This window comes from Eubalaena glacialis, chromosome 1 (assembly GCF_028564815.1).
Source record: "Eubalaena glacialis isolate mEubGla1 chromosome 1, mEubGla1.1.hap2.+ XY, whole genome shotgun sequence".
Taxonomy (NCBI): Eukaryota; Metazoa; Chordata; class Mammalia; order Artiodactyla; family Balaenidae; genus Eubalaena; species Eubalaena glacialis.
The window spans coordinates 234529878-234540655 of NC_083716.1; the positions used below are offsets into that span (position 1 = coordinate 234529878).

Here is a 10778-nt window from a genome sequence, read left to right on the forward strand (position 1 = left end):
CACTATCAAACTCTTAGAGGAAAACATAGGCAGAACACTGTATGACATAAGTCACAGCAAGATCCTTTTTGACCCAGGTCCTAGAGAAATGGAAATAAAAACACAAATAAACAAATGGGACCTAATGAAACTTAAAAGCTTTTGCACAGCAAAGGAAACCATAAACAAGACCAAAAGACAACCCTCAGAATGGGAGAAAATATTTGCAAATGAAGCAACGGACAAAGGATTAATCTCCAAGATTTACAAGCAGCTCATGCAGCTCAATAACAAAAAAACAAACAACCCAATCCAAAAATGGGCAGAAGACCTAAATAGACATTTCTCCAAAGAAGAGATACAGATTGCCAACAGACACATGAAAGAATGCTCAACATCATTAATCATTAGAGAAATGCAAATCAAAACTACAATGAGGTATCATCTCACACCGGTCAGAATGGCCATCATCAAAAAATCTAGAAACAATAAGTGCTGGAGAGGGTGTGGAGAAAAGGGAACACTCTTGCACTGTTGGTGGGAATGTAAATTGATACAGCCACTATGGAGAACAGTATGGAGGTTCCTTAAAAAACTAAAAATAGAACTACCATATGACCCAGCAATCCCACTACTGGGCATATACCCTGAGAAAACCATAATTCAGAAAGAGTCATGTACCAAAATATTCATTGCAGCTCTGTTTACAATAGCCAGGACATGGAAGCAACCTAGGTGTCCATCATCGGATGAATGGATAAAGAAGATGTGGCACATATATACAATGGAATATTACTCAGCCATAAAAAGAAATGAAATGGAGGTGTTTGTAATGAGGTGGATGGAGTTAGAGTCTGTCATACAGAGTGAAGTAAGTCAGAAAGAGAAAAACAAATACAGTATGCTAACACATATATATGGAATCTAAGGGAAAAAAAAAAAAAAAAAAGAGGTCATGAAGAACCTAGTGGCAAGATGGGAATAAAGACACAGACCTACTAGAGAATGGACTTGAGGATATGGGGAGGGGGAGGGGTGAGATGTGACAGGGTGAGAGAGTGTCATGGACATATATACACTACCAAATGTAAAATAGATAACTAGTGGGAAGCAGCCGCATAGCACAGGGAGATCAGCTCGGTGCTTTGTGACCACCTAGAGGGGTGGGATAGGGAGGGTGGGAGGGAGGGAGATGCAAGAGGGAAGAGATATGGCAACATATGTATATGTGTAACTGATTCACTTTGTTCTAAAGCAGAAGCTAGCACACCATTGTAAAGCAATTATACTTCAATAAAGATGTTTAAAAAAAAAAAAAAAAAAAAAAAAAAAGAAACAGAACTTTCTAGGGGGAGAATCCAGAGATCCATCAGCTACGACTGTAAAACAGAAGTCAGGTGGAGATAGAAACCTAAAGGGGGGCGCAAACAGGCAAGGGCATTCTGCATCAGGAGTAGAAGGAGGCCAAAGAAAACAGAGTGGTCCTGGACTGCAGGTAAAAGCAGAGCAAAGCAACATCAACTCTTACCATCACTGCTAATATCATTATCATTCTTTACTGCTAATATCATTACCATTCTTTACTGTTTACTATATGCTGGGCACCTGGAATATTCATGCTATGACCAGATTCAGGTAGAGCACAACTACTCCTGGGGACCACTGCTTTTTTGTAAAGCAGAAAAGTATTAAAATCCATTTATATAGTGTTTAACGGATTGGAACTAGGTGCAGCGTTCTCAACTTTCAGGAAATCAACTCTATTCTCAGAAGTATTTTGTGTTGAGACAGAGTTCTTTGCCCTTCCCGCAGCAAGAGACTTCTGTTTATCCCCATAAAAATAATGCACTTAATGACATCACCCCTCACAAGGACAATCCCTCTGAGACCTAAGACAGCCTCTCACAACCTCTGCGGACAGAGGAGATATATTAGCAGAGCACCTTCTCCAGAATGCAATGCCTCATGACAGAGGTGCAGGAAAGGGTGGCTGCTTCAGAGAGTGACTGTGGGTGGGCACAGCTGCTGGCCCCTCACTGCGGAGTGTGGCGGGGGGCGGGACGCTGCACGGCCTACAGCACCTCTGCCCCCCTCCCCCTCCCCCCTTCTGAGTCCCTATCGCTCCTGCGGGTCCAGGCTCTGGAAGGGTGTCAGTCCCTTTACCAGGAGCTTTGCCCAAGGCCCTCCTATAATGTCAAACACAATTCTGTCAATTTCCATTTCCACTTCTTCCGCTTCTTCCTATTTATGCTTTCAAAAGCGTCCTGGAACACTCTTCCAGGATCACTGTCTCTGTCATAACTCCACGGCTCCCTCAGGGTGGCCTGGATTTCTGGGATCTTTGTAAGACTCTGCATGGCCTCCATCAATTCCGTGCTCTTCTGCAGAGAACTGGTCACCTGCAGACCCTGGGCTGGTTCTTCGTCCTCATGAGCGCAGAGTTCAGGTGAGCTTTTGCTGCTCGGTGCCTGCTCACAGCCTTCTTCCACCCCATCGTCTCCTTGGCTAGGAGCGCACAGATGTCCTCTAGCCCTTCTTAGCAGCATCTTTCCCGGATCGTTTCACATTTTCTTCCTCCCTTTGGATACCTCCTAGTTTCCCGTCAGCTACTCTCTTTCCCTTCTTATCTTCCATGACCATCACTGAACAGCTCTTTAACTGGCTCTGGGTGGGCCTGATTGTCAGTGAGATGCACGAGCTACTCAGAATTTAATGGGGCCATGGAAGGAGGAGGTAGGACAAACAGGACCTGCAGGTTTGGAGTAACCAGGGGAGCAGGCAAGACAAGGCCCCTGCTGAGACAGGGTGGTTATGAGCCAAATTGTGTTCCCCCAGAATTCATGTGTTGAAGGGCTAACCCATATTACCTCAGAAGGTGTCTGTATTTGGAGACAGGATCTTTAAAGAGGTAATTAAGTTATACAGTCATGTAACCATCACCACAATCTAGTTTAGAAACATTTCCATCACCAGTCCAAAATGTCGGTCCATCCCTACTCCCAGCCTCACCGAGGCGGCCACTGATCTGCTTTCTGCTGCCACTGTTCTGCCTTTTCTAGAAATTTCGAATACATGAAATCGTTCTACATGTAGTCTTTTGTGTCTGGCTTAGCACCATATTTTGGGAATTCATCCATGTTTTTGCACCTATTAGGAGTCTGGTCCTTTTCAGTGTCAAGAAATTCCCCATTGGATGAACATACTGCACTTTGCTTATCCATTCATCATTTGGTGGAAATTTGTGTTGTTTCTACTTTTTGGCTATAGCGAATAATGCTGCTAACCACTCATGTTCAAGTTTTTGTGTGGACACATGTTTTCATTTCTCTTGTAGATACATAGGAGTGGAATTACTGGGTTATATGATAAGTGTGTGCTTAACTTTTTAAGAAGCTGCCAAACTGTTTTCAAAAGTGGCTGTTCTAACCTAACGAGATTTTGATTCCTTCCAAACACGAAGTGTGCTCTGGTCATTTTACAGTCAGCTCCTCCCTCCGCCCAGTGCCCAGGACCACGTGGTAGGTCAGCAGGAACTCACAGACCTCTCAACTGACCAGATTAACGAACTTCTTACAAGTTGGTAGCTTACTTCCTGGGCTGAACAAGAATGGTCCCGTCCGAGGTTTTCTGCTACAAAATAATGTGTGTGAAGTCATAGATTTAGTGCCGGACACACTCTATCTGAAGAGTGGTGAATTACACCTGTAAGTTCTCCAAATCCAATTGACTCCTCATGTGACAGGGCTGGTGACCACGGGGGGCAGAGTGGCTGGGAGCCTCGTTCTGAGATTGTTCACCTCCCTGGCTCATGACCATAGGAGACACTCCCAAGCTTTTGTAGTTGTGTCTATCAGCTCAAAAATGGTGAGATCTGAAACGCAGAGGACGTGGACATCTCCAGTGGGAGATGCAAGCTCAGAAGGCTAAAGGGAATCTCCCCTGGGACCCCCACCCCAGGACAGAGCCGCTGGTGTCCACGGGAGTGTCACTTGAGAGGGGAGTCTCCAGGCCTTCAACAAGCGTTGTGGATTCCTGAGTCCTTTGACGTCCCTGAGCTCCTGGCTCCTCTTCTGAAAATGAATGTGAACATCCCGCCTCCCTGCCTCCTAGCTGGCATGAAAGTCAGGTGACACAGCTTGTGTAAAACCCTTTGTCAACTGGGAAGGGACTCACAGCGGAAATGACCTTCAGCATTCCCGGGGCCAGCATCTAGCCCAGCTTCCTCACACCTCCCAGAGGATGAGCATCCTCTGGCCCGAGGCACAGATTCCCAGCCTCTTTCCTGGAAATTCTCATCCAGTGGGGCTGGGTGAGGGCCTAGGAATCAGTGTTTTAACAAGTTCCCTCGATGGATCTTCTCTTTGGGGGGTGGGGAAACACTGGTGGTCTCAGGCAGTGGTTCTCAGCCTTGGCTGCCTGGGGGAATGAAATAAAGGAAGCCTCCATTCGTGATATTTGGCCACTGAGAGTCTTCAGACGCCATCCACTCCCTCCCCATCTGCCCACATTCGGGCAGGCTGGTAAGAAGGCTGAGGGACCCCCCTCCCTTGGCACAGCGGGAAGTTCAAATCCTGGCCCATGTGCCGGAACCCCAACCTGCTGTCTATTCCTACCAGAGCCACCCCCATCACCCCCTCAAGCTCCTGGACTGGCTTGTAGCCAACCCGATCTCCCCGAAGTCCTGGGATGTGAGCAATAAACTTTTCCCCGTCCTCTTGGGGCCCAGTCTTATTATCCTAACCAGTTTGGAATGGGAGTTAAGCCCGCCTTCTGTGGGGCAATCATGCACCACGGACCTTTAAAGCACTGTGTCTGGCCCAGAAGAGTTGAATTTGAGAGTCTGTGTGGCGGCCTGGTCATGAGTTTCCAGGCCTGCTGGGTGATGGTGATGTGCAGGGGGGATGAGGACCCCGGTCCAAGCCCTCCTCACTTCCCGTCCAATGACTGCACTTTGCTCCTCTCCGGCCTTGCCTCACCCCACGAGGGCGGAGACTGTGTGCCTTTTGTTACTTTCTATTCCCAGACCTTAGTACCAGGTAGGGAACGATGGAGGTACTTAATAACCAGGGAAAAGAAATGAAAATAAAATGGAAGCTTGGCAACAACGATACATACACCAAGAGTCAGGCCCAGCCCAGCCCTATCCTTTCTACCTCCAACTGCTATTCATTTTTGGAAACGTTGGGGTAAAGGAGCAATTTTAAAAATATAAGGAACGGGACAACTGTGGAATAGGGCCCTAGCATCTCGAGTTGCTCAAAAATGCACATCGAGTCCCCGAGAGGCCGGATCTGGGATTCTTTAGAAGGGATTCTTAAAATGAGTGGCCCCTGGGATTAAACAATTGCCATGGAATCTTCCAGTCCTACTTTCCCGGAATCCCCAGCCTCCTGAGATGGGAGCCATTCAGTTCCTCTTCTCGGGCACTAGATGGCCACCTGGCATGGATAAGGGCTCAGCAACCAGGGCCTGGGCGCTGCAGCCTGGGTTTGGCTGGTGCCATCCCCACAGCGACCCGGAGAGGTGCGCATTGTCATCCTGACCGTGGGCAGGACACCAGAGAGGGTCAGTGGGGCCAAGGACTTTGCCTGAGGACCACACGGTTCTGACACCACATCCCACGACGGTGGGTCAGGGCCACAGCTGAGGCTGCAGGGCACAGCCGGGGAGCAGGGCCGGGAAGCAGGCGAGGGCAGGGGCGCTGTGTGCGGCCAGGGATGGGAAGCCCGTCTCTGCAGCCGTTTTGGAATCTGTCCCACTAGCCTGGGAGATGAGGGGCTTGTGAAGCCTGATGAGACCCTGTGCTCCAAGCCTGCTGTCCAGGGCGGCCCTGCATCCGCCCAGACGGTTTTTAAGGATGCTTTAATAGTAATGACACCTATTAAGCTCTTACCACCTACCGAGCACTATTTTGAGTACTTTCCATATATCAACGTCTTTAATCCTCCCACTAAGACTGTGGGTTAGATCTTGTCATCATTGCCATTTTACAGATGAGGATACTGAGGCTGAGAGATTAGGGAGCTTGTCCAAAGTCACACTGTTAGTAGGTGACAGAGCTGGGATTCCGACCCAGGCTCCTGGTCTAGGGTCATTACTCTATATCATTTGGTGTTGCTTTTGAAATGACCAGTGTGGACAGATTTGTTCAACTCCATTCATTTATGGACCAGAGGGTTCTTTCCATGGCCTTGAAATTATAGCATCAGAGTGGACCCACCTGGGAGAGTGGGGGACAGGGCCTGTGAGTGAGGCCACTAACACACGTGCTAGTGGGACCCACACAGCTGCTTCCCCAGGCTTTGCCTGCTTTGCATGAGTCAGTCAGACCATTTTCTAGAAGATTCCTGCACATTAAGGAGAGTGTTCCAGAAATTTCTGAGCGGCCTTAAGATCAGCAAGATCTTTCTTTTGTGAACTTTTTGAAGGCAGAAGATAAAGTTGCTATAAGGAAGGACTCATTTTTTGCTAAGGCTCCACCTCTCATGTCCCATTTAAGGCCAGAATAAACCTTCTTCAGACCTCCCGGGGATGAAGCAACTGACCCCCTTTCATGGGAAGTTTCTGTGACAGTCAACAAAGCTGTCGAACTGCCATGCCTTTGTTCTTGAGAAATTAGAACCACCACCACCCCAAGTGCCTGAAGGCTATGTTTGCAATTAGTGACTCATTTCATTGAAGTGAATTCTTTCCTATGTAATGGTGTCAGGTTTTGGATACTAGTTGGGTCTTGGTGTGAACATTGAATGGGAACTAAAAAGAATTCCACAGCCCAGTACTATTAGCCACTTAAAGCCTTTTAATTCTGGTAAAACTTTACCAAGTGACAGGCTGAATGTGTCTCCACAGCCCCACTGGGCCAGCTCAGCAGCAAAGTCACACCACCCAGAGGCACTGGTCACAGACTGGGACATTCAGGACTCAGTCTGGTTTCTGGGCCCAAAGGCCCCTGGCTGGCCTGGATGGAATTTTCTCCCCTCTCAGTTCTTTCCAAGAATGGCAGGCAGGCATAAGGCAGCTTGGGGACACCTTCTTATATGCCTGGCCTCTGCTAGGAGACTTGACCTTGAAAGCAGACTTTAAACTCATGTTTCTTTCACTGTTGGTGCTATGATTCAAAATATATTCTCTTTCAAATTAAGTGTTGTAAGCATCAAATTTTAAACTCCTGGCAAGATGATTCGAGACCAGTGATTTAAGAGGTTTGAGACAGTCCTCAGATTTTAGCTAAATGCCACTTTCTTAGGGAAGCCTCCCATGACCAAGCCCTCCCGCCCGTCCATCATTCAGTCAAGTTCTTCTGTGATCCCCTCCCAGCACTGTGTTCTTTCCCTTTAATAACATCTTAGTTTGTCATCGTACACTGAGGTGTGTGATTATTTGATCTGTTCTTCACCCCCTCCCACCTGCCCACAATACACTAAACGCCATGCTTTTTTTTGCAGTCTGAGTGGTTAGGAAATACTGTTGAACCCCAAAACATCAAGCACTTGAATTACTAAAAGAAGAATAAAAATAAATGAGACTTTTAATTAGCGAAGAAGAAAAAATTACCCACACAAGTCAGGCCTTGTCACATGATAGGCTGATTAATTACATTATGGCATCTACGTCCAATGGCCTACTGTGTAATCATTAAATTCATGATATAGAAGCATCAGTGGACTAAAAAAGATGTTTATAATCCGCCTTGTGAAATAAGCAGTTTATAAAGCAGTCCATGAGTCCATTAAAAAGGACAAAAATGTGCATAAGACAAAGTGCAGAAGTGTAAACTCTAGAGTATTAGGAGTGATTGCATCTGTAGGGATGCAGATGTGACACACACTGCCGGCTGAGAACCGGAACCATCTCCTTGTCTTTCTGAGTTCTCAGCGAGGTCACATTTCCCAGCCTTTTGCAGAGGAATGTGTCCGTAACTGCATCTCGCCAATGTGATCTGGGCAGAATTGATGTGTACCATGTCTGGCCTGGTGAAGCTCTCCATGTCCTAACTTCCATGCTCTTGGACCATCTGCTGGCTGGACGTCAATGCCCAGGGTGACTCTGACTTTGAAAGCCATGCGGGGAAGGTGGCAGAGTTGTCAGCAGCCTCGATTCCTGAATGGCTCCATTGTTGGTGCCATGAGGAGGGAGAGCTCTTCATGGCATCAACACGTACAACAACCTGAACCCTCTGAGCAATGTCTGTAGGGCATTTTAAATGAGGTTGGACCTCGAATGGAGGCAGGGATCTTGGGGATGGCTGGGTGTCTCAGCGACTCGTCTTTGGGGGCCTTTCCCTGTGCAGTGCTGTGACAGGGACCTTACTCTTTCCACAGGATCTGATTGTATCTGGGCTCTGTCGAGCCCCATCTGCCTTTCCCACCAGGGAGCAGGCTCCCTTCCCACAACTTTACTTGGATCTCATAACCTTCCAGGCTTGCTCACCTACTGAAGAAATCTCATTTTATTATTGAGATTCAGTCTTGTTCACTAGTTTCAATCTCATATTTGACTTAAAGTTCTGGGCAGGCTCTAATGGCTTGGAATGGAGGCTGTTGGGTCTGGCCTCCTCCTTCCTGGCCTGGGGTTGGGGCACTAAGGAGGGAAAGGAGAAAATCTGTCCCCTTCTCTATCTTTATGTGTGGATCGGCTGTCCCCTCCTGGTTTGGTGGAACCATGGCTCCCATATCTGGCAACCCCCTCTCTGTGGAAGCAAGGTGCTGGACCTGTGACTGTTGATGGCTAGTCTTCTGTCTGCTTGGAGCAGCCATGAGTTCTCTTTCTGTGGCAGGCATCCATGTGCTGGCTCTCATGTGTCCAGGGACGGGAGATCAAGCTAAGACTTGACAGCCTCATCTACCCCTCAGCTCCCACCACTGTGGTCCATCTCCTGACCTCCTGCTTCTGGGCTCTCTTGCCAAGTAGGCAGTCCTCTTAGATGCTGCCAACAGTGTAGCTTAAGCCCATCCACCTTGTGTGATGCCCTCTCTACCACTGGATAATGATGGGGCCTTCCCATCCCCAGCACTAAGTCAGTGGTATGATGGAGATGGCAAGAACCACCTCATAAAAGCCGATTATTAAATTTTCAGGAATTTTGTGAGCAGATCGATGTTGCCTTGGCATCTTGAAATAGCCTTGGTGGGAGTATTTATACCACTGGAATTGGCAAAAGCCGCACATCAGAACTTTTTTTTTCATCTGGAGAGCTGGTTGTTAAAAATTTACCAGCATACCGCTGACTTTGTGGGGTTAGTGGTTCAGTTACTTTCAAGCAAAAGGCAACCTCTACTGTTGATATCTGAAACCAAAGCTGAGAGCATTGCTCTCTAAGAAAGGGAGAGATATGCTTGTTGGACCCATGAGTCTGTAAAAAAGCAAGCTGCTGATCTTATATAGGATTTGAGAAGCATGGATTCGGGAATTGAAGGACTTTCTTCAAAGGAATAGTTGTCCTTTAAGTGTGGAATGGTGGTTACTGACTGGGATTTAGCTGTTACTGATTGACTGGTTCTTAAAGTGTACCCACCGATGGGAGGAAGATGTTTTTCACCGATGGAGACAAGTTTGAAAACTGACTGTGGAGGTTCCTTAAAAAACTAAAAATAGAGTTACCAGATGATCCAGCAATCCCACTGCTGGTCATATATCCGGAGAAAACTCTAATTCGAAAAGATACATGCCCCCCAATGTTCCTAGCAGCACTATTTACCATAGCCAAGACATGGAAACAACCTAAATGTCCATTGAATGGATAAAGAAGATGTGGTGCATATATACAATGGAATACTACTCAACTGTAAAAAGGAACGAAATAATGTCATTTGCAGCAACATGGATGGACCTAGAGATTATCATACTAAGTGAAGTAAGCCAGACAGAGAAAGACAAATATCATGTGATATCACTTATATGTGGAATCTAAAAATAAGATACAAATGAACTTATTTACAACACAGAAATCGACCCACAGACATAGAAAACAAACTTATGGTTACCAAAGGGGGAAGCGAGGGGAGGGATAAATTAGGAATTTGAGATTAACAGATACACACTGCTGTATATAAGATAGATAAGCAACAAGGACCTACTGCATAGCACAGGGAACTATATTCAATGTCTTATAATACCCTATAATGGAAAAGAATCTGAAAAAGAATACACACACACACACACATAACTGAATCCCTTTGCTGTACGCCTGAAATATTGTAAATCAACTATACTTCAACTAAAAAAATAAAAACTGACTGTGGTGGTTACTATGGCCAAGAACAGTCAACCCTTTTCTTTCTTGAATTTCGAGTATAGACATGCGGCTGTTCACCATTCTCTGACTTTAGTGATGTTATCCTGGCTCTCAAAGGAAAGGCAGTTTAAGGGGAAGGTCCCATGGAGAGATGGGGAGGAAAGTATGGTTTTGGCTCTTCACCATCAGCGTTTTCTGCACAAAAGGCAATCAACCTTGACTCTCCCGGCTCTGCTCTCAATGGCAGGAGCCTCTGACCAGTTTGGCCCCTCTTTTCATGGGGACAGCAGAGAGTTTCATGCTGCACATCGGCTCCTTTCTGATGGTGGCCCTGGAGAGGTGAAACCCGGAGAGGTGTGTCATCTTCATGGCAAGCGCTTCATTCTTGAATAACTTCTGAGGGCAAGGAAAGATCTTGTCAGTATCTCACACCATCCTGCTTAATCCACAGAATGGTCCAGTCTGTGGCTTCCATTCCCCAAATCTAATTCAGAGAAATTCCTTCTATGAACCGAGCTGAAGACTCTCATCTTTTAGCTTCTCCCCAGTGACCCTGGGGCAACAT

At 46.8% G+C, this 10778-nt stretch overlaps 1 pseudogene; it reads right to left on the bottom strand.

Moving 5' to 3' along the window:
- Positions 1-1942: 1942 nt before the first annotated feature.
- On the bottom strand, positions 1943-2612 carry LOC133092143 (charged multivesicular body protein 3-like; annotated as a pseudogene).
- Positions 2613-10778: the final 8166 nt, after the last annotated feature.